A 25,722-nucleotide genomic window follows, 5' to 3' on the forward strand; every position below is an offset into this window, starting at 1 on the left:
CCACAAGATGGCCTCAGGGTTTTTCTTTTGAAAATTAATTTGGGGAAGGTATTCTATAATGTTGTAAAGATTTTGTTGGGTATCCGATGGACATGCGTCCTATTTGGGAGACCACCTCAGGGATACTGTGGATACCTGATCATGGCATTGTACATCAGAAGCTAAACATTAATGAATGCCAACTATAATTTTATATATATAATGTGATGGTTCAGTGTGAGGTCGGAGGGATAGTGGATGGGGGGAGGGGGGTTCACAGTATGAGGGATATAAATGATGAACGTCTAAGTATTACCTTGTTTTGTACACCTGAAACTAATAAATAAATTAATTAAAAAAAAAAAAAAAAAAAAGACACACACAGGCTGAAAGTGAAAGGTTGCAGTAAGATATTTCATGCAAATGGAAGTGAGAAAAAAGCTGGAGTTGCAATACTTATATCTGACAAAATAGACTTTAAAATGAAGAACGTATTAAAAGACAAAGATGGGCACTATATAATAATAAAGGGATCAATCCGACAAGAGGACATAACTCTAGTAAACATCTATGCACCTAACATAGGAGCACCTAAATATATAAAACAGGTACTGATGGACATAAAGACAGAGATCAACAGCAACACTATCATAGTAGGGGACTTCAACACACCTCTGACAACAAGGGACAGGTCCTCCAGACAGAAAATCAATATGGAAACAACAGCCTTAAATGATACTTTGGAGCAGTTGGATTTAATTGATATTTTCAAAGCATTTCACCCCAATGCTGCAGAATACACGTTCTTCTCAAGTGCACATGGAACATTTTCCAAGATAGATCATATGTTAGGACACAAAACAAGCCTTGATAAATTTAAGAAAATTGAAATCATACCAATTGTCTTCTCTGACCACAGGGCTATGAAATTAGAAATGAACTACAGGGAAAAAAAAACCAGGAAGACACACCAATTCATGGAGGCTGAATAACATGTTACTAAATAAGGAATGGGTCAAGCAGCAGATCAAAGAAGAAATCAAAAGATATCTTGAGACAAATGAGAATGAGAACACGACAACCCAAAATCTATGGGATGCTGCGAAAGCAGTCCTAAGAGGGAAGTTCACAGCACTGCAGGCCCACCTAAAGAAACAAGAAACATCACTAATTGACAGTTTATTTTCACACTTAAGGGATCTGGAAAAAGAACAGCAAAATAAGCCCAAAGGGAGCACAAGGAAGGAGATAATAAGGATCAGAGCACAAATAAATGAAATAGAAACCAGAAAAACAATACAAAAGATCAATGAATCCAAGAGTTGGTTCTTAGAGAAGATAAACAAAACTGACAAACCTTTAGCCAGACTCATTAAAAAAAGGAGAGAGAGGACCCAAATTAATAAAATCAGAAATGAAAGAGGAGAAGTGACAACAGACACCACAGAAACACAAAAAATTTAAGAAATTACTATGAGCAACTATATGCCAACAAATTTGACAATCTGGAAGAAATGGACAATTTCCTAGAGGTGCACAACCTTCCAAGGCTAACTCAAGAAGAAACAGAAAGCCTGAACAGTCTGATTACCACCAGGGAAATTGAATCAGTAATCAATAATCTCCCAACAAACAAAAGCCCTGGGCCAGATGGCTTTACAGGTGAATTTTTCAAAACGTTCAAAAAAGAATTATCACCTATTCTCCTCAAGCTCTTCCAAAAAATCCAGAAGGAAGGAAGACTCCCAAACACTTTTTACGAAGCCACTATCACCCTGATCCCAAAAGCAGACAAAGACACCACAAAAAAAGAAAACTACAGGCCGATATCTCTAATGAACATAGATGCAAAAATTCTCAACACAATATTAGCGAACAGAATTCAGCAATACATTAAAAAGATCATACACCATGATCAAGTGGGATTCATCCCTGGTATGCAGGGGTGGTTCAACATCCGCAAATCAATTAATGTGATACACCACATTAACAAAATGAAAAATAAAAATCACATGATCATATCAATAGATGCAGAAAAAGCATTTGATAAAATACAGCAACACTTTTATGATAAAAACCCTTAAGAAAGTGGGAATAGAGGGATCATATCTTAACATAATAAAGGCCATATATGACAAACCCACAGCTAACATCATACTCAATGGGGAAAAGCTAAAACCATTCCCCCTAAGATCAGGAACAAGACAAGGTTGCTCACTTTCTCCACTTCTATTCAACATAGTGCTGGAAGTTCTAGCCACAGCAATCAGACAAGAGACAGAAATAAAAGGCATCCAAATTGGTAAGGAGGAAGTAAAATTATCATTATATGCAGATGATATGATACTATATAGAGAACCCTAAAGACTCCACCAAGAAACTATTAGAACTGATAGATGAATTTAGTAAAGTAGCAGGATATAAAATTAATATTTGGAAATCAATTGCATTTGTATATACCAATGATAAAATATCAGAAGGAGAAATTAAAAAAAAAATTCCATTTACAATTGCTCCAAAGACTATAAAATATCTGGGAATAAATCTAACCAAAGATGTAAAAGATCTGTACTGAGAAAATTATACGACACTGAAGAAAGAAATAAAAGAAGACATAAATAGATGGAAACACATTCCATGTTCATGGATAGGAAGAATTAATATAGTTAAATTGTCCATACTGCCTAAGGCAATATACATATTCAATGCAATTCCTATCAAACTACCAACGACATTTTTCACAGAAATAGAACATATAATCCTGAAATTTATATGGGACCATAAAAGACCCCAGATAGCCTCAGCAATCTTTAGAAATAAGAACAAAGTGGGAGGTATAACGATACCTGATTTCAAACTATACTACAAGGCTACAGTAATCAAAACAGCATGGTACTGGCATAAAAATAGACACATAGATCAATGGAACAGAATAGAGAGTCCAGAAGTAAATCCATGCCTATATGCCCATCTAATCTATGACAATGGAAGCAAGAATGTACGATGGGGTAAAGACAGTCTGTTCAATAAGTGGTGTTGGGAAACCTGGACAGACACATGCAAGAAAATGGAGCTGGACCACCTCCTTACACCATATACAAAAATAAATTCAAAATGACTTAAAGACTTAAATGTAAGATCTGAAACCATAAAATATCTAGAAGAAAATATAGGAAGAAACTTCATGGACATTACCCGGAGTAAGATTTTCACTGATATATCCCCTCGCGTGAGGGAAGTAAGAGAAAAAATAAACATGTGGGATTACATCAAACTAAAAAGTTTTTTCACAGCAAAGGAAACCATCAATAAAACAAAAAGGGATCCTACTGAATGGGAAAAGATATTTGCCACTGATATATCTGATAAGGGATTAATATCACAAATCTATAAAAAAACTTACTCAACTCAACTCCAAAAAAACAAACAACCCAATTAAAAAATGGGCAGAGGACTTGAGGAGACATTTTTCTAAAAAGGACATACAGAAGGCAAGAAGACATATGAAGAAATGCTCAACCTCACTAACCATCAGAGAAATGCAAATAAAAACCACAATGAGATACCACCTCACTCCAGTCAAAATGGCTATCATCAATAAATCAACAAACAACAAATGCTGGCGCGGATGTGGAGAAAAGAGAACACTAGTACACTGTTGGTGGGATTGCAGATTAGTGCAGCCACTATGTAAAACAGTATGGAGGTATCTCAGGAATCTGAAAATGGAACTACCCTATGATCCAGTAATTCCACTCCTAGGCATCTACCCGGAGAAATCCAAAACTCCAATTCAAAAATCAGTATGCACTCCTATGTTTATTGCAGCACTTTACACAATAGCCAAGATGGAAACAACCGAAATGCCCATCGGTAGATGACTGGATTAAGAAGCTGTGGTACATCTATACAATGGAGTATTACGCAGCCATAAAGAAGAAAGAAATATTATCATTTGCAACAAGATGGATGGATCTAGAGAACATTATGTTAAGTGAAATAAGTCAGAAAGAGAAAGACAAGTACCATATGATCTCACTTATATGCGGAATCTAAAGAAAAGAATATGTGAATGAACTAATCAGAGACAGTTTTGAGGACAAAGAAAAAACCGAGAGTTGTTAGATGGGCGGGGGGGTTGGGGATAAGGGGAAAGGTGAAGGGATTAGGAAGCAGCTGGTAACCACAAGATGGCCTCAGGGTTTTCTGAAAATTAATTTGGGGAACTTATTCAATAATGTTGTAAAGATTTTGTTGGGTATCCGATGGACATGCGTCCTATTTGGGAGACCACCTCAGAGATAATGTGGATGCCTGATCATGGCATCGTACACCAGAAGCTAAACATTAATGAATGCCAACTATAATTTTATATATATAATGTGATGGCTGGGTGTGAGGTCGGAGGGATAATGGATGGGGGGAGGGAGGTTCACAGTGTGAGGGATATAAATGATGAACGTCTAAGTATTACCTTGTCTTGTACACCTGAAACTAATAAAAATAAATAAATAAATAAATAAATAAATAAATAAATAAATAAATAAATAAATAAAAAATAATGTCAAAAAAAAAAAGATTCTTCTGGAGCATCCTTCAAACAATGGTTATGATAAGTTGGACACCCTCGGGGTTGGATAACTCTGAGGTGGGTATTCTACACTAGGGCTAAGCCCACCATGGAAGCTGGTTTGATAACACAGCTTTGATTGGCAGTTCTCCCATCCTGTATCACGTCCCTGCTCTCTAAGCTTCTCTTCTCATGTAAGCTCTTTGCACGTCAATGCTTATTCTAGGATCACATCTGAAGGAAACCAGACTGAGATGATATTCATTTCAAAGGGGTATCTACATGTGCCAAGCTACTAGTGCCAAGGGACGCTTTCATGTAAAACCTTTCTCTTATCACTTTCAATCTCCTTTTTTTCTCTCTCTCCTTTTTCCTTCTTGTCTCTTACTTTTTAACCTCCACATTCCTCTTTTCCCTCCCTTGCCTCTTTTCTTTCATGCTCTGAAATGACATTTCACCTAGATGATTGCAAACCCTGTGTTGCTACTAAAACCAACTTGTTATTTTCACAGCACTAAACCTCAGGCCATTGAGAGGACTTGGAGGGATTGGGACATTATTAACAGAATCAGACAAGGTAAAAATATGATTGCCTTGCCTGCGGAAGCCTCAGTTCCTTGACAACCATGCCAGGGCAGCCTCTGGAAACTTGGCACAGCTATCTTTTAGACAAACGGACAGTCTTAGAAAGGCAAAGCGTACGGCAGCTCAGTAAGAAAGTCATAGGAGCAAGACTGCTCCTATGCAGGGATCACCATCCACTGAATGCTCTCAATGAGCCCAGGAGTCCTTGCCCAAGGCATTTCAGTTTACATTGTCATGTCGTGCCCAAGAAGCTAGATTGTCAAACCAGAAAGTTTTGTGGAAGTTTGACAGTATAAAGGGAGGTTATGAGCCAAGTGCTACATGAACTCTGTATTAACGAGCAAGAATTAAGTAACTTCAGCCTAGAGCAAAATATTTCCTATCCCCATTATGTGTCACTTCAGTTCACTGCACTGCTGTGGCTATTATTTTAAAAGCCACTCTTTGGTAATTTGTGTTTTCTGAGACTTCAAGCTGGAAAGGATGGAAATGGTTGGAAAGAAGTTACTGGGGGTGATAATGCTTGTCAAAAGTGCAGATTTGGTCTTTCATATGTTGATTTCATAAGCTGTATGTTTCTCAAAACATGAATGGTGACCGGAGCACACATTGCTGGTGTCTCCCCTTTCTAATAGCCCCCATCTCTGGGCACTGTAACCCAAAAACTTGCAGCTGTGAGCCCTCAAACACCTGCTGGGGCCTCTGGGATTCCTCTGTCCTTGGGAGTAGCCCTCCACCTAGGGGCGGTGAGAGTAGATTAATAACTACTCCATTAGCCTTACCTACCAGTTAAGGTGACTCTGAGGTGCACTCACTCCATGAGGTCTCCCAAAGTTTCCCAGGTGCCCTTCAGTAAATTGCCTTTATTAACTGCTTTTCTTCTTTGTCTGTCTTCCCTACTCCTTTACCAGTGTTTCCTAAAGTCACCTGAAAAATGAATACTTGCACCCTCATCCTTATCTTAGGGTCTCTTCTGGGAAAACTGAGGCTGAAATTGACACAAAACCCAGAAGTCCTTTAACATCAAAATTATAGTACTAAAAACTAAAAGGCTAACGAATTAAAGAATGTTTTAGCTGATACTTTGGTCTAAGCTTAGACATATCCTTTCAGCACCAGGCAAAAATGCAAGGCAGCAGGAAAATTTGTTTTACAGGTGTCCTTGCCCTTTTTTTAATATATCAGACATCCAATGTCTTCATCTTGCTATTTGGCAACTCTCAGATTGTACAGAATACCATACCAGGTACCCTCGTCCCTTCCTGGAACCCTCTCCCCAGTTCCTAAATCATACTCTGGATCTTCTCAAAACTCCCTCTGACTTGATCAACATTTACCACCCTGTGTCTATGATTCCTGTGGAATCTCCTCCAAGATTCATCCCTTTCTACCCCCCTTGAGACATAGGAGGTTCAGCCACAGCTGCCATTTCCTGGTCTCCCAACACCACCAATTGTTTCAGTACCCCCTGGGTAAGATAGTCTTTATCAGATCCTCAGTGTACCCACCAAGGCAAAAGTCATAGCAGGTCAAGCACCTAGGTCCAGTCTGACCTGGCTCCTCCTGCCGCTACTGGACTCCAAAGAAGTACATATATAGTAGATTAAATATCTAGCTATCTATTTTTTATCAAGAGCTAGAGTCTATTTCCCCTCTCTCTGATTCTGAGTTTGCCTTGTGACTGGCTTTGGCCATAGAATGTGGCAGAAGGGACGTGTGCAAGATCCAAGCATAGGTCTCGAGAGTCATGCCTGCTTCCATTCTCAACCTCTTGAAATCTGCCCTGAGAGCATCCTGCTGAAGAAGCTTGGGAAAAAGACATCAGAAACTTATTTGGGATAGGGGGCTCTTTCCGAGTCATCACTTACCACATATTGATACTTGGCCATTGGTAGGTCTCAAATAATTTTGCTTCTGAGCTGGCTGAGTTTTTGTTGCTGTTTCAATGCTTTTCAGGGTGTGTTCATACTGCTCCCAGAAGCAGAATAAAATCTTGAGTTTTTACAATATATGTGACTAACTTATTTGTGTAAAGAAACATGGAGCAAACACTGCACATTGACAATTAACTAATAGCTCCCATTATAATATATTGCTCTACCCACAGATTGAGCTGGTAAACCCATTAATTTGCAGCACAGTGCTAAAAACACAAAGAACATTGGTTTATCTCCACATCTGACAATCAAACATTCTTAGTTTTAGGGCCACCAACTCAACCTGTCATCACACAAATGCCTACAACTACTGAATAAGAAAATAGAGTGAATATATCTGTAGATTATATCAGTATGTCTGAAAAAATGTAGTAGTTGTACTATTATGGTGGGTCAGATAAGTCTAGATGTCAGAAAGATCAAGTTCAAAAATGTTTAAATTTTAATGTTTATATATTTATGCTACTATGTATTTAATATGTAACTTTCATATGAAGCCTAGGATTTCATGATTGTTATAGCTTTAGTAGAGCTACATAGGAAATCAAGTGTTTAAAAGTGAGACCATTTAAAAACAAATAATGTCAATGGAGCAAAATGAAGAAGGTTGTTAGTGAATGTCTTAGTTGGCATTCAAAACAACAATACTGCCAAATAGAACAAATTCAGTGGCATACAACAATAAACAAGTTTTCCCGTGCTCTCATGTGGTCGGCTGGGACGGTTCTATTCCATGTTTCTCACTGTGAGTCCCCCAGGCTGGAGAGGCAAGTCTACCTGGAACACATTTTTCTCATGAAAAAAACTGGAAAGTCCAAGAGGGATGCGTGAAAACACATAATGTCTTTTAAGGCCTAGCCCTGGAACTGGCACCCTGTCATATCTGCCCAATTGCCATTGGCCCAAGCGAGTGATGTGGTCATGACTGTCACTGGGGTGGTGCAGTATGCTCCTCCCATGGAGACTGGAGGTGGAGGAGCAACTATTTGCTAAACAACAATCTAACTTACCAGAGTGAACAACTGAGGTGTTGGGATAACTGGGTCACTGAAACCCATGTCTTAACGAGGAAGGCATAACAAGGCCATATCCTCATTGGTGTTGTCTTATACTAGAAAGGCTATACTTTTTAAAAATTATAAAGTAATATTTGCTCATTGCAAAAACTTTAAAAAGAACAAAAATACAAAAGATTAAAATTGTACACATTTCCTTATTACAGTATTTTAATCCAACTCCCAAGAAGTGAATCTCTGTTAATAGTTTTTAATGTGTTCTTCCAGACTATTTTCAATGTTTGTTTGTTGTTTTCAAACAAACGTAAGGTCATACTATACATATTGTTCTTAAATTTCCTTTTTTCACTTAACAACACATCATGGACATTTCTCTGTGGAAGTACAAAGCATCTATGTCATTATTTTTAATGGCTGCACAGTATTCCATGGTATGGATGTACCATGATATATTAAACCACTTCCATGCTTACTACAAACATTTAGGTGGTTTCCAATTTTTTGCTATCACAAATGATGGACCAAGGAACATATCTATATAAAAATCTTTGTATACTTAGATATTTCTGTATTATTATTTCCAAAGGGGAAATTGTTTTGTCAATGCACATTTTAAGCGTTGGTGGATACTTCCAAATTACCCTCCCAAATGACTGCACCAATTTCCATTTCTACCACCACAGCACAATATTGTTCACAGAACACACTTGAGCCTTAAATGTTATTACATTTGGAGGTCTTCTGTACACTTAATTGTGTACAACTGACTGTTTGAGGTCAGAAAACCTTACTACATATTTAATTCTGTAAGAAATAAAATTTGCCTAATATTGGGAAAATATTTATGGTAACTATTCCTTCTAAGTCTTTTTTTTTCAAAAGATTTCTGAATCACTGGAAAGGCAATAATGAAAAAGATGAAAAAAACCCACAAAGCTAGCAAAGATGAGAAACAACAGAAATCTCATACACAAATGGTGGAATTGATCATTGCTATTGCCACTTTAGAAAATTATTTTATATAATCTATGAAAACGAAATATCTGAGCCAACAATTCAACTTCTTGACATATACTTAGTAGAATTCTGGTCATGTATTCATATAGAAATGTACTAAAGCATTCATGGCAGCACTATTTAAGCTAGCCACAAACATGGAAAAATCCAAATGCCTAATAGGAGTAGATGGATAAATAAATTGTGGTATAGTCATAGAGTGGAGTATTATCCAGCAATGGGAGTAAATATTTACAACTGTGAGTAAAAATACAGAAATCTTGCAAATATAATTTTGAACAAAATATGCCAGACACAAAGGAACTCATCTTGTATGATTTCACTAATATAAAAGTCAAGAAGTGGTAAAATTTTAAAATTCTGTTAGAAGTCTGGATAGTGGTTATCTTTGGGCGGGTCGGGGGAACAGCGACTGGGAGATGGCATGAGGGAGCTTTAGGGATGCTGGTAATAATGGTGCCTTTCTTGATCTTTTCCCTTTTTTTGATCTGGATGCTCACCTGGGCATATGCCATTTGTGACAATTCATCAAGTTGTTTCCATGTAATTGGTGTGCTTTTCTCTATGTATGCTATGTCTCAGTACAGAGTTCATTAAAAAAGAGTATCTGGTGAAAATTTCTTTGTTTTTTAAACATTTTGTAAAAAATTTGACTGTATCTTTGAACTCTGTTGTTTTTAAATTAGTAACGATATAATGGTTCCATTTACCCTTGCCCCCCTCAGCACATACTAAAACCAACAAGAATGAAGCAAGTCCTTGGGCAGAGTCTGGGCAAGTCCATTCTGATGCCAGCAGGATTCATTCCAGGTTCTGCTGTATTCAACATTGCATCATTAATTATTTGTGCTGATAGGGAAGTATCAAAGCCTGCATTCCAAAGTGGAAACTGAACTATGTTTGCATTTGAATTTTCAGAAAATTTAGTTCCAGAACAAAACAGAGATGAACAAAAGTAGGACTCAGACTAGAAGGTATTTTCTTACGCTCCCAGAATCAGGTTTCTGGAACACTCTCAAAAGCAATAATCACTGTAATAAGCTGAGCCTTCCTCATTCATGTATACTCAATGTCTCCAGCTGACCCGCTTGCTCACTTGTCTCCCACTACAGCCAGTCTTTGCCTGTTGAGTTCATTGTTTGCCAGGTCAAGGAAGGTGGAGAAATTACACTTTCATGTCACAGGTGGAGGTTTCTGAGCTATCTTTAAAGCTTGGCCTAAGTCGCCAGTCTTCTTTGTCATACCCCAAGATGCCAAATACTCAGAAACTAACCTCTTAAAATGGTTTTTTAAAACAATTTCTTTTGAAGTTTTTTGTTTGTTTATTTGTTTGTTTAGGTTTAATTTAATACGATAAACAGCACCCATGTTGCAAAGGATAGGATTTCATGAGCTTTTTTTTTTTTTAAACATCACCAACACGTTTTATTTGTCACCATGAAAAGTCTGAATTTTAAACAGATTCTTGGACTGGGGTCTCATATCCATCAGCTCCGTCAGCTTTAGCACCCGTCTCATCCTGACTACCTTTTCCAGAACTGCTATCTTCACCATGAAGCTCCATTAATTTTGCCAATTCAAACTTGTTTTTTTCAGCATTTTGACATTTCTAATAAAGACATGGAGCAGGTAGATTGCCAAGCAGTTTCTATGTCTTTTCCAATGGAATCAATTTATTGACCACTTCTTTCAAGTCATTTGTCTGCACCTCTCCAGTCATGATTTCCGTCATCTTCTTCTGGATTTGACGGATCTGTTGATACTGAGCATAAGAGGTCTTCCAAATCTGATTGTTGCATTTTTTAGTAAAACCAATACAGAACAGATGAAGCAAATAACCGTCGGTAGTCTTGACATCAACATGAGTTTCAATCATGGTCTGACATTCTTGACCATGGAGCACATTTTGTCATGGGTAAGATCCATGCCATGGAAATGAGTTCCATGAACATTCTCATGGCAGCCCTGAACATTCTCAGCAATTACTTGAATTTTTAAAATGCAACTTCATCCTTCTGAAAATCAGCTAGGCTCAGTTCAAAAACATTACTCTTGAGACCGTAAGATGCAATTTTGGTTCCTTGAGTTCTTATGACTAGTGTTTTCCCAATATTTCTTATATTGAACATAGCTGGTGCTTTCACATCGTACCAATCTTTCTTAGAAATTGGGTCAACCACTTTTTTCTTGGCTCCCTTCTTGCCGCCTTATGTAAGGCACTTATTCTTGCTGACCACCATGGTGCTGCTCAGAGAGCCAAAAGAAAAATTTCATGAGATTTTGAGAGATAATTATGTCCATGAAATCCTGGCCACAATCAAAAACACAACATTTTCTGTATCCACAAAGTTTTATCAAACCCTCTTTTTCACCCTCACCCCACCTCATTGTTGCAAAAGATTAGTTTGCAATAAACTGGCTGTTGAATGAATGAGAGTGGCCATGGGCCAAATCTAAGCATGTTTCACACACATGTGTACACACATGCCTAGATACATGCACGTGATAAGTGCGTGCATGCACTCCTTTTTATGTGTTTCTTTCCCTACAGCCTCACCCCAAGACAAACAGCCTCAGGTAGCTTCAGAGCATATGCTGTGATCTCCAGACCACAGATTTGGAAGAGTGTGGAAAACCTTGTCCAGTAGCCTGAGGGGAGGGTTGGTTGCAATGCTGTGCCCAACAGGAGTCTTGAGCACACAGCAGCTGCACACAAGCAGAAGTTTTGGGTCAGCACAAGCCATGGTCTAGAGTTATTCAGAGGATAAGATCGTGGGTGGTGACAGCAACAGTAAGAGCCAGGGCAAAAGGAGCTGAGCACCATATATGAGTCTGCTTGGGCTGCCATAACAAACTACCACAGACTAAGTGGCTTAAACAACAGAAATGTATTTTCTAACAGTTCTGCAGGCTGGAAGTCCAAGATCAAGATGTCAGTATGGTTGGTTTCTTCTGAGGACTCTCTCCTTGGTTTGCAGATGGCTATCTTCTCCCTGTGTCTTCACATGATCTTCCTTCTGTGTGTGTCTGTGTCCTAATCTCTTCTTCTGATAAGGACACAAGTCATGTTGGATTAGGGCCCACTCTAATGACTTCATTTTAACTTAATTTCCTTTTTCAAAACTCTATGCAAATAAGGTCACTTTCTGAGGTGTAGAGGTTAGAACTTCAGCATATGAATTTGAGGTGAGGAGATAATTCAGTTTATAACATCCCACAAAATGGAAGAGGAATTCATGAACTCTTTCTGTGGGCTGAGGGTTAAGTGCCTCATTGATAGAACTGAGCTCCTGGAATCAGGAAACCCTCTTGTTTCCAGACATGAATCCTCAATTTCAATCCCTGTGAGGCCTTGTTCTGCACAATGTGCCGTGAGTTCCCGGAAGTTTCCTGTGGCCTTGTTTCTCATCTTTCCTTGGAGGAAACCCCTGTTACTTGAGTATAACCCAACTGAGTAGCTTTTCCTTAAAGCTAAACATGCAAAGCACTTGGAATGACAATATATATTGTCTGCTTACAAGTTTACAAGTAGGTGGATGCAGGGAGAAGGGGTTAAGAATGAAACTAGACTGCTATCTGTCACTGTGTACCAAAATTAACTCGAAATGGATAAAAAACCTAAATATAGGATTTGAAACACTAAACTGCGTAGAAGAAAACACAGGTACTAAACTTATGGAACTTGGGTTCAAAGAGGATTTTATGAATTTGACTTCAAAGGCAAGGGAAGTAAAAGCTAAAAAAATGAATGGGACTATATCAAACTAAAAAGCTTCTGCACAGCAAAAGAAACCATTGACAAAATAAAGAGGCAACCAACCAAATGGGAGAAGAGTTTTGCAAACACCTCCAATAAGGGGCTGATACAAAAACACATAAGGAACTCAGCTCAATAACAACAACAACAAAAAACAATCCAATCAAAAAATGGGCATAGGAATTAAAAAATGGGCAGAGGACATGAAGAGATATTTTTCTAAAGAGGACATACAGATGGCAAACAGACATATGAAGAAATGCTCAACCTCACTAACCATCAGAGAAATGCAAATAAAAACCATAATGAGATACCACCTCACTCCAGTCAAAATGGCTATCATCAATAAATCGACAAACAAGTGCTGGCGCAGATGTGCAGAAAAGGGAACCCTCGTGCACTGTTGGTGGGATTGCAGATTGGTGAAGCCACTATGGAAAACAGTACGGAGGTATCTCAAAAATCTGAAAATGGAACTACCTTATGACCCAACAATTCCACTCCTAGGTATCTATCCAGAGAAATCCAAAACTCTAATTTGAAAAAATTTATGCACCCCTATGTTTATTGCAGCACTGTACACAATAGCCAAGACATGGAAACAACTGAAATGGCCATCGGTAGACGACTGGATTAAGAAACTGTGGTGCATTTATACAATGGAGTATTACGCAGCCATAAAGAAGAAAGAAATCTTACCATTTGCAACAACATGGATGGACCTAGAGAACATTATGTTAAGTGAAATAAGTCAGACCGAGAAAGACAAGTACCATATGATCTCACTTATATGTGGAATGTAAATAAAAGAATAAATGAACGAACTAATCAGAAACAGTCTCAGAGACATAGAGGAAAAACTGAGGGTTGCTAGATGGGAGAGGGGTAAGGATAAGGGGGGAAGTTGAGGGGATTAGAAAGCACAATCCATAACCACAAGATGGCCATGGGGATACGAAAGTCAATTTGGGGAATGTAATTAATAATGTTGTAAAGATTTTTTAGGGTATCCGGTGGGCATTTGTCTCATTAGGGAGACCACCTCAGGGAAGATGTAGATGCCTGATCACTGCACTGTACACCTGAAGCTGAAGCTGAACAATAATGAATTTCAACTATAATTTTACAATTATATATATATATAATTGTATATATATACAAGAAGTGGAGTACAGCATTAGGAATAGAGACAGTGGAAATGTAATGGCTGTATGCGATGTCAGAGAGGTACTAGATTGGGGGAGGGGAGTTATGACTTTGTAAAAAAAAAAAAAAAAAAAAAAGGACAGAGGACCTGAAGAGACATTTCTCCAAAAATTTGTATGAAGAGACATACAAATGGCAAATAGACATATGAAAGAATGCTCAGTATCACTAATCATCAGTGAAATGCAAATAAAGACCACAATGAGATATCACCTCACCCCAGTCAGAATGGCTATCATCAACAAGACAAATAGTAACAAGTGTTGGAGAGGCTGTGGAGAAAAAGGAACCCTCATACACTGTTGGTGGGAATGCAGACTGGTGCAGCCGCTATGGAAGGCAGTGTGGAGGTTCCTCAAAAAATTAACAATAGAATTACCATATGACCCAGCAATCCCTCTCCTGGGTATCTAATCCAAAATTCTGAAAACATTTATCTGTAAGAATATACATGCTCCGGTGTTTACCGCAGCATTATTTACAGTGGCTAAGACATGGAAACAACCAAAGTGTCCTTTGATAGATGATTGGATAAAGAAGATGTGATATATATGTACACAACGGCATACTACTCTGCCATAGGAAAAGATGAAATAGTGGCATTGCGACAATGTGGATGGATCTTGAGATTATTATGCTAAGTGAAATAAGTCAGACAGAAAAAGTCGAGCACCATATGATTTCACTGAAAGCAATAAAGGAACAAGACAATCAAATAAGGAAACAAAAACTCATAGACACAGTCAATAGTTTAGTGGTTACCAGAGGGTAAGGGGAGAGGGAGGTGATAGACGAGAGTTAACGGGATCAAATATATGGTGATGGAAGGAGAACTGACTCTGGGTGGTGAACACACAATGGGATACATGGATGATGTAATACAGAATTGTACACCTGAAACCTATGTAATTTTACCAATCATTGTCACCCCAATAAATTTTAGTTAGAAACAAAAACAACAAAGAAATGAACTCTTGGCCTAGATGCGGAAGGAGAGGAAGAACTAAACTCTTCCTTCTACTACTCAAAAACCTTTCTTTTTAATATTCTGGCACTTAAAGTAACATTTAAAACCGGCAATTCCAATTATTACAAAGAGATATTTATTATGCCCATTAAAATCTGTGCTTATAAACCTCTCTCGGGTATACAAACTAGAAATGCCCAATTATATGTTTAATAACAAGTGCTCCTGAGGGCAGGCAGAAATAGCAAGATGAAAGATCCCACTCCTGTAGGGTCATGGGTTTCAGTGCAGCTGGCAGGGGAATTTGCTTGGCTCTGTGCTTTTCTAAATATAATCTTCTGCCAAATTTTCTCAGCAAAGTAGCTTTGTTGCCTAAAGGAGTGAGATAAAGACAAGGTCTTAAAGGAAAAGTTTCAAAAAAACCATAGAAACCACTAATGAAATAGGAAAATGTTCCCATCTACCTCGCCTGGGAGGTAAAAAGTTCTTATGCTAGGAAGCATTTTTATTTATGCCTCGTAAAAAACTGAACACAAAATAAAGATTTGGGAAAGTACTGTTGCCAAACAGTGACATTTTTATGAGGAAAGAATAAAGATCAAGGCTTTATTCTTTGACGAATAAAGATTTTTTTCCCCCATTTGTTTCAGCAGAGGCTGTAAACTGGTGGTCTGAGGACCAGAGCTCACCCTCAGGCAGGTCCTGCACCAGCTTGTCCTGCACCATATTAAAAATACACCTACTGGAATAAGTTACCAAAATTTAAAATTTGGGAGATTTTGTGAGAATATCTACATTTCTGGCTTCCTTCAGCAATGAAAGACCTGGCAATGTTGGATTCCAAATGGTAATAACTCGTTTGCACTGAGCGGTGGACATTACCTTGAGATTGACGAAGATTCCCTCCTTGACCAAATCCTAGCCAGAATCCCCTGAGCTCTCTTCTCAACTGAGACTCAACCTTGGCCTATGAAGAACTGAACAAACACTAACATATTTTCTAAGAGCTCAAGGCCATACTATTAGGATGACCCTAGCCTCCCTTAAAGTGTCTTCCTGGGAAAATTCAAGACTGCTAAAAGAATTTCCAGCCAACACCTGAGGATAGGACCTGTCTCCCAGTTTCTGTGGGAGGGTAGGAGCCTAACTTCAGTAAGTGCTAGTTAACAAATTCAGATGGGTTTCACGTGGACCAATCCCCCCTTCCCACTTTTTATAATTTTTCACTTCCCTGACTCTACTGAGTCCCCGCTCACCCACTCCCCATTCCTTTTGTACAAATTGAAGTTGAATTCAGGTCTCACTGCACTCTTCCCTATAGCAGTCATTACTACAGATTAAAATCTGTCCCTACCACTTTATGTAGTGTCCAGCTTTATTTATCTTTGACAAGAAGTAAACTGATCCCAGTTTACCCTGGTCCCCACCCCCTCCGCACCCCCTTCCTCAGGTCTAGGCTACATATAAGTTGTCAGGAATCAACTCACTGGCTCTGTTATTTCACATACAAGGAAGAGGGAAATAAAACAATTTTTCTGCCCATGTCTCTCCTAAGGAGGGAAAATGATAGATACAGAAAGCAATGTATTTCAAGAAAAGTAGGAGAATTCAGGATTCTTTTAGAAACAAAGGCCATGCCTACTTAATATGAAATACATTGCTCTGGCTACTTTATTCCTAGACATTGCTTGCCTGCTTCCTGAAGACACCCGTTTATATCCCAGAATCTTAAGTCTAGGTAGGCCACATCAAGCCTCTGTTGCAGGCCTCTGTAGCTAAGCCATTTGGACAACAGTAATGAGGTTTTTGGCTTAAAAGTTACCTACGTTACCTCCCCATTCCCTTCAGCCTCCACTTGAGATGATCCTTGGCTTCTAGATGGGGCTCCACATGAGACCATCCTCAGCTTGCAGCATCGGTTTTCTCATCCCCCCAAAGCTGAACTCACGTGTTTGTCAGAAAGGAGCATTTTTGAAAAATCTGGTGGTAGGCAAGGGAGTTTTCTTGCAGGACAGATGGTTCACTGTTACCTGTGTAACTGTACCTGTGAGGTTGGCAGTTTGTTCAGAACTAGTCTTCTGGGACATCATATCAAAGACACTGAAGAAGAGAATGAAGCATTAAGACTGCGAATGTCAGTTATGAGGCAGCATCATCTTCTAACTTCATGTTTCCTGGAGGTGTACTGCACTTGCTTGCTTATTCTTACTAAAACTTCAATTCCAACTAGTATTTATTGTGTTAGGCTAAGAACCTGATGACCACCTGGGCAGATAAAAGGTCTTGGTTATATCAGTGTCCAAAACTTTCTTGAGAAAACATAGAAAACCATTAACATTTTTGAACATGAAATGGTCCAGGCATTTTTGCTTAAAATAATAATTTGCAAAGGAATGTACTTTACCTTTAGGGAGCTGTTTGGAGAGTTATGGGTGGGCTGGTTTTTTTGTGTGTTCTTATGAATGGGTCTAAGAATCTGTGGCTCTCCATCAATAAGAGAGAATGCAGCACAGTCATAAGGATTCTTGAGAAGACATTGATTGACAGGAGTTGGCAGTAAGGGCAGAGACCATCCATAGGGACCCCAGATAGGAGGGAGACAAACAAGGTTCACAGTTCCTTTAGGGGTCCAGAAGGGATGCTGTTTTTGCACAGATGGAATCATTGGGTACCACACCAATAAAAGGAAAATACATTAATGACAAAGCACCAAGTGGTGTTCGGTGATGATTCTGTGTGGACTGAACTGTGAATGTGGGAGGTGCTAGAGCCCATCAGAATTGGTGGGTTTATTTCGTCAATTTTCCTAGGGAAGATAAGTTTATTTACTTAACTTTCTATTGTGGAGAATTTGAAACATACACAAAAGCAACAGAACCATATGAATGACACTTGTGGAAGACCAACCTCAAAAACCATCAGCCCATAGTCAGTTATGCCCCATTCACACCCCCTCCTATATGATTGTGTTGCAAATTTTAAACATATGATTTCATTCATAAATATTTAAGTATATAACTCTAAAAATAAGCACCATTTTTAATATAACCACAATCGTACCATTTTCAGACAAAAATAACAGTAATTTCTTAATATCGACATTTTAATTTCCAATTGTCTTGCAAATGACATAGTTTGTTCAGTTTGTTTGAATCAGGATCCAAATAAGATTCACACTATGGTTGGGGCTGCTATTCTGTGTCTCTAAATCTCTTTTAATTTATAGATTTTCCCTCCATTCTTTTCCTTGTACTATGTCTGTTGAAGAAACTGGAGCTTATTTTTTTAATTGCATTTTGAAGTACAAGAAGAGCACATAGATGAATGAATAAAATGTTTTGCCGCCAAATCTCCCAGGTACTGAAGCATTTGCCCTTTTCCTCTATATGTTTTCTGCTCTGTTGCAATGGAATGTTTATCATACTTTTATTCCCACCAGTCAAGTGCCCTTGGAGCCATTCCTGGGTCTCCAGAACTAGTAGAGTATCCAATAAATGTTATTCTTTTCAACATCCCTGCACTCATGGAAGTCCATGACCCACATGGAAACTGAGTTTGTGTGGGGCCTGTGAGGAAGTGTTTCTCACCCAACAAGGTGGGATGTGGGTGGACCAGAGTATGACAAGGTCCTTGTGACAGAGGGAGATCATGTGTAGTGAATTACAAAACTTCCCAAGGCAGCTTGATACCTACCCCATGACAGATTTTGCATAAATTGTCTCAGTTCTGCACTCCTCCCTTTATCCACGCCCCCTGCCGTGTGACTTTTCAGTTTTTGCACTAAAGAAGTGAGTCCATGTTACCAGTCTTTGATTTGGTTTGGCCAAGGAATGTCAACATATATGATGCATACAGTGGTGTGAGCCAGCACTATTCCATTTGCTCTTCTTATCTTGTTCTGTGCTTTCACCATGAAAAAATGCTGGACTTAGCCTGCTGGAGGATGAGGAGTGTGAAGCTGAGTCTAACTGCCCCCCAGTTTTTCCAGCCAAGTCTGTGTCCATTCTCATCAGCTATAAAACTGTCCCGCAGACTTCAGTGGGTCTCATTAAAATCAGAACTGCCTAGCCTAGCTAAGCCTGAGTCATTGACCCAGAGAGGCCTGTGCTAAATAAATGCTTCTTCTTTTAAGGTGCTAAGTTTTGTGGTAGGTATTTATGTATTATAGTGTTATTGCAGCAATAGATAACTTATACAGCCCCCATCTTTCTTCTCTATTTATCTCTCTGTCTTTGTCTCTCTCTCTCTCTCGCTCTCTGATTTCAACTACAAAGGAAATACTAAAAATGAGGGAGATAAATTATGAGGATATCAGGGCAATTAAATAATGGTAGTATGCCTTACAGTTCTAGTGAAAAAAATTGCTCTATAGGACACTTCTTTTTTAAATTAATAAAAGTTTATTGAGGTGACAATTAGAGTTACATAGATTTCAGGTGTACAATTCTGTATTACATCATCTATAAATCCCATTGTGTGTTCACCACCCAGAGTCAGTTCTCCTTCCATCACCATATATTTGATCCCCTTTACGCTCATCTACCACCTCCTCCCCGCTTACCCTCTGGTAACCACTAAACTATTGTCCGCGTCTATGAGTTTTTGTTTCTCATTGTTTCTCTTGTTCTCTTGTTATTTTTGATTTATATACCACACATCAGTGAAATCATACTGTTCTCTGCTTTTTCTGTCTGACTTATTTCGCTTAGCATTCTCAAGATCCATCCGTGTTGTCACAAATGGTACTATTTCATCTTTTCTTACTGCCGAATAGTATTCCATTGTGTATATATACCACAACTTCTTTATCCATTCTTCTATCGAAGGACACTTTGGTTGTTTCCATGTCTTGGCCACTGTAAATAAAGCTGTAATGAACATTGGAGCACACTTGTCTTTATGGGTAAATGTTTTCAGATTTTTTGGGTAGATAGCCATCAGAGGGATTGCTGGGTCATATGGTAATTCTAGTCTTAATTTTTTGAGGAACCTCCACACTGCCTTCCATAATGGCTGCACCAGACTGCTTTCCCACCAACAGTGTATGAGGGTTCCTTTTTCTCCACAGCCTCTCCAACACTTGTTACTGTTTGTCTTGTTGATGATAGCCATTCTGACTGGGGTGAGGTGATATCTCATTGTGGTTTTTATTTGCATTTCTCTGATGATTAGTGATGTTGAGCATTTTTTCATATGTTTATTTGCCATTTGTATGTCCTCTTTGGAGAAATGTCTCTTCAGGTCCTCTGCCCATTTTTTAATTGGGTTGTTTTTTTCTCATTGAGTTTCATGAGTTCCTTGTATATTTTGGATATTAGCCCCTTATTGGAGGCACTGTTTGCAAAAATCTTCTCCCAATCAGTTGGTTGCCTCTTTATTTTGTCGATGGTTTCTTTTGCTGTGCAGAAGCTTTTAAATTTCATATAGTCCCATTCGTTTATTTTAGCTTTTACTTCCCTTGCCTTTGGAGTCAAATTCATAAAGTGCTCTTTGAAACCAAAGTCCATAAGGTTAGTGCCTATGTTTTCTTCTATGCAGTTTATTGTTTCAGGTCTTATGCTTAAGTCTTTGATCCATTTTGAATTAATTTTGGTACATGGTGACAGAGAGCAGTCCAGTTTCATTCTTTTGCACATGGCTATCCAATTCTCCCAGCACCATTTATTGAAGAGGCTTTTTTTCTCCATTGCATCTTTTTTGCTTCTTTGTCAAAAATTATCTGTCTATATTTATGTTGTTTTATTCCTGGGTTGTCAATTGTATTCCATTGGTCTACGTGTCTGTTTTTCTGCCAATACCATGCTGTTTTGATTATTGTAGCCCTGTAGTACAAGCTAAAGTCAGGGAGTGTGATACCTCCAGTATTGTTCTTTTTTCTTAAGATTGCTTTGACTATTCGGGGTCTTTTGTGGTTCCAAACAAATCTGATGATTTTTTGTTCTATCTCTTTAAAAAATGCCATTGGGATTTTGATGGGGATTGCATTAACTCTGTATATTGCTTTGGGTAATATGGCCTATTTAACTATGTTCCCCTAGTAATATTGTGTTTTGGTCAATTTCTCCCTTTAGTTCTGTTAGTATTCGCTTGGTATATTTCGTTGCTCCCTGATTGGGGCTATAAATTTTGATGACTGTTATGTTTTCTTGTTGTGCAGTCCCTTTTACCAGTATGAAATACCCATCTTTGTCTCCTGTTACCTTTTTCACCCTGAAGTCTGTTTCGTCTGATATCATTATGGCTACACCTGTTTTTCTCTGGATACCATTTGCTTGGAGTGTCAATTTCTACCCTTTCACTTTGAGTCTATGCTTGTCCTTGTAACTGAGATGTGTCTCTTGGAGGCAGCATATGGTTGGGTTTAATTTTTTGATCCAATCTTCAACCTGTGCCTTTTTATTGATGAGTTCAGTCCATTTACATTTAGGGTGATTATTTATATGTCAGGATTTTCTATCATTCTGTCTTTAGTTTTCTGGTAAGACTGTGTCTCCATCATTTCTTTGCCTTTTTGTTGTTGTCTATTATTTCTGTGATGTTTCCTTCTGTTTCTTCTTTTATTACAGTATAAATTTCAGTTCTGGATTTTTTTGAGTAGTGACCATCAAGTTTATGTAAAAGAAATTTGGTATTTAGAGTATTCCATTTTCTTCAGCTTGCTTACTTTCTTCATTCCCATATTGCACTTCAGGCCTTTACTTTCCCCCTTTTTATGTTTTGGTTTCCACAAATTGTCCCTGTTGATGGTGGTCAAATAGCCTCCTTTAGTATTTCTTGTAAGGCAGGTCATGTATTAGAAAATTTCCTCAGCTTCTGTATGTCTGGACAGGTGTTTATTCCTCCTTCACATCTAAAAGATATCTTTGCTGGGTATATTATTCTTGGCTCACAATTTCTGTCTTTTAATAGTTTGAATATTTGGTTCCACTTTCTTTTGGCTTGTAGTGTTTCTGCTGAGAAATCTGATGCTAATCTAATGGGCTTTCCTTTGTAGGTTACCTTCTTCTTTTCCCTGGCTGCCTTGAGGAGTCTTCCTTTTTTGTTGATTTTCGACAGCTTCAATACAATGTGTTTTGGAGAAGGCCTGTTGGGGTTGATGTAATGAGGTGTTCTATTTGCTTCTTGGATTCGAGGATCCAGTTCTTTCCACAAGTTTGGAAAGTTCTCATTGACTATTTGTTTGAATATACTCTCTGTTCCCTTCTCCCTTTCTTCTCCTTCTGGTATGCCCATTATTCTTATATTGCTCTTTCTGATGGAGTCAAAAAGTTCTTGTAGAGTTCTTTCATTTCTTTTAAGTCTCAAGTCTATTTCTTCTTCCATCTGTGTCATTTCCAGGTTTCTATCTTCGATGTCACTGATTCTTTCCTCCATCTGGTCAACTCTACTATCTAAGCTGGCTATTTCATTTTTCATTTTTTCTATTGAGTTCTCAATCTCCAGAAATTCTATTTGGTTCTTTTTTAAAATTTGAATCTCTTTGGTGAAATGTTCATGTTGATCTTTGATTGTGTTTCTGAGTTTATTAAACTGACTTTCTGTGTTTTTTTTGCATTCTTTGAGTTTTTTTCAGAACGCAATCTTGAATTCTCTGTCATTCACGTCACATATTTCTATATCTTTAACTTCATTTTCTGGAGACTTTTCACTTTCTTTCTGAGCTGTTGTTGCCTTGGTTATTCATGGCAATTAATGATTTATTATTTCTCTTCCTAGGCATCTACAGGAGTGGGTTATGCAGGTTGATAGAAAGAGGTCTTTCTTTTATTTTCCAGTACATGTTGGTAGAACATTTTATTTTCTTTCCGACTGCAGCCTTTTTTTCTCTCTCATATTGCAGTATTATGTTTTCTCTGAACTATTCCATCATCTCACACAATGGGGGGATTCCCTGAAAGACAGGCTTCTCCTCTTTTAACAGTTCGCCTGGGTCATAGGGCACCGCGTACCTGTGTGGATGCAGAGAGCTTTTGAAGTTCTGAAGCTCTTCCTGCACCAGAATCAGAGCCTATGTGTTTCAGCAGTTCAGTTTACTCTTGCAGGGATCCACCCAGATAGGTGGGGACAGGGCCCAGGTGGGTTGTGAGAGGTGGCCCAGGGCCATGACCACTGTGGGGACCACCACCACAGTCAGTCCTGCTTCCACAGCTCCCTCCCCTTTGCAGGAATTAGTTGGGCTGCGAATCTGTGTCTGCGGACCACAGTTCTCAGAAATGCAAATATTCCATTCTTTTGATCTGACACTGCTAGTGTTCTGCTTCTAGCACTGGGAAGGTGGGGTCTGTGAGCTCTGAGAGAGTAAGGAGGGGGCGGCTAGTCTCAGTGCCTAAGGCTTCCATTCTCTGTGGTAGTGACGGCTTAAACCACCGTTTTCAGCCTTCTTCCCTCAGTCTTTGCTCCAAGGTCTCTGCTGTGAGCAGTGGGTTCAGCTGTATTACATGCTGCCCCTCAGCCCTGTGGGCCATAAGCGGAGCCCTAGCAGTCCAAGTTCTTCCCTCTCCTGCAGCAGCGGTAGTTCTGGGATGCAGGAAGCTAGGAACACTGAGCTAGGTCTGCATCATGCGCCCGCGTGTCTCCGTCTCCACACTTCACCCTTCCTCCTCCCCGGCTCGCACAATTTGCCCACCTTTAGGTGAATTCAGTAGTGGGCCTCTTTGTCTTGCCTGTCTGCTGTGCAGGGAGTCCTTTGTGGAATTATAGGTGTTCAATTTGTTGTAAATTCTAGGGGAGATTTTCAGAGGCTCACCTCACGCTGCCATATGATGACATCCTATAGGCCACTTCTTGATACGAATGGGAGATTTTAAAGCTACAGTGACTCAATTCTGAAGTTGGAAAGGGATAAGACTGTGTGTAAAATATTCTTAAATGATGCCCTTTGAGTGAGTATCCATTTTTCAGCCATAAAAATTTATTAAATAATCAGGTATTAGGCCTATTTTTGTTTGTCTTCTTCAGAATTCTAGGAGTAACTAGAAGTAATTTGAGAGAGGAGAAAGGTAATATTTTTGTCTTCTTATTAAAGTCCTTTCATTTTATGATTATGGCACGCTTCTTCTCTCTCTTAACAACAGCAACAACCATAGCAGCTAAGTTAGTAAGTATTTTCCTTATGACAGGCCCCGTGCTAGGCACCTCATGAGCATTTCATATAATAACACGAACTTCTGAGGGAGGAAGTAATGTTATCTCATTTTACAAATGAGGAAATCATCTCAAAAATGTTAAGCAATGTGGTCTAAGTTTTCCCAGGTAGAAAATGGGAGACTTAAGCCTGCTGTGTGTGACTCCAAAGCCAGTGTTCTTTATTATATTACATTAAATTATATTATATTACTAGTTGTAATTTCCTGAGAAAAGGGAGCATGTCTTTATTCTCTTTGGTCTATTTCAGGTCTATCTGCCATGCACCTGAGTAGAATACTTGTACCATATGTATAATGCTCAATAAGTAATTATTGAATTGAAAATGAAAAGATCTTAATTCACACTTCACCCCACCCTTGGAAACCTGATTTTTCTCACTATAGCTGACTTTTTTTGTGTGCCTCCACCCACTTCTGATGTTCTTGCATCTGTAGTGCACACCAAGAGCATCTGCCTTTGCCACCACAGCACCTTTTCACTTTTCTGCCCCAGGGCTTTCTCCAATGCCATGGAAGACCACACAGTCTGTGGCAAGTGCTAGAAGCGCAGGGCATATGGGGGCGTTCATACCTCCAGGGGCACCTCTCCAATAAAGAGAATGGTGTCTGTTGGGTAAATATCCCAGCCTCAGAGGACAACTCTGTGGCATGTTCTGCATGTTGCCTAAGAGGGTCCCGAGTAGGACTTAGCCCAGTGGCCCAGAGTGATCAGCAGCCCAATAACACATCCTTAATTAGCTTTTCTCCCTTCAGGTCACTATCCCTCGCTCCAGCTTTCTGGAATCACCTTCCAATTAAACTTCAGGTACCCATGTCCTTGTTGCAAGCTCTGCTTTCAGGATTACCCAAACCGAGGTTCCCAGCCTTCTCTCCCCAGTAAATAGCACCACTGTCCTGTCCTGTTGCCTGGTTGTTCAAGACAAAACTAGGTATTATCCCTAATTCTTCCATTTTCATCTCATAACTCATCATTTCCATTCGCAACTCAACTTCTCCTTCTCTCCATGCCTGCTTCAATGATTCTCCTACTCCTCACTTGGACTTCTATAATAACTTTTCCATGAATCTTCCTGCCTTCAGCTTCTAGAATGATCTTTTAAGATGTTAATGATGCCACAGTACTCCTCTGAAAACTTGTGGTGCTGATAATAACAAGGGCATTGTGAAGCATTTCTAGGTGTTTGGATCTGTTCTGAGGATGTTGGATGTATTAAACTTATTGAAACCTTACAAAAACCATTGGAAGTAGGAACTAGTATCATTATCCTAATAATAAAGAAGGGAAACTAAGGTACATAAGAGTTAAACAATTTCCACTCTCCTTGGCACCTGGCATGGCAACTTATATTTTCTAAGTCTTTATAGTGATGACAACTTTTTTTATGTAGCTAGATTACTAGTGAAAATAATTTTGCTACTCAAGTTTTCTATTTGATACATTCTGAAGGGAAAAGAAAAATTACTTCAAAGTTGTAAATCTATATCAAATTAAGTAGAATCCCACGGGGGGGGGGCGGGCAATGCAGACTATGACAAGAGAAT

At 38.9% G+C, this 25,722-nt stretch overlaps 1 pseudogene across 1 annotated transcript; it reads right to left on the bottom strand.

Moving 5' to 3' along the window:
* Positions 1-10,557: 10,557 nt before the first annotated feature.
* LOC308490932 (small ribosomal subunit protein eS1-like) lies at positions 10,558-11,344 on the bottom strand (annotated as a pseudogene). The gene has a single exon. The product of its transcript is annotated as a small ribosomal subunit protein eS1-like (transcript).
* Between the last annotated feature and the right edge of the window lie 14,378 nt (positions 11,345-25,722).

This window comes from Rhinolophus hipposideros, assembly GCF_964194185.1.
Source record: "Rhinolophus hipposideros genome assembly, chromosome: 22".
NCBI lineage: Eukaryota > Metazoa > Chordata > Mammalia > Chiroptera > Rhinolophidae > Rhinolophus > Rhinolophus hipposideros.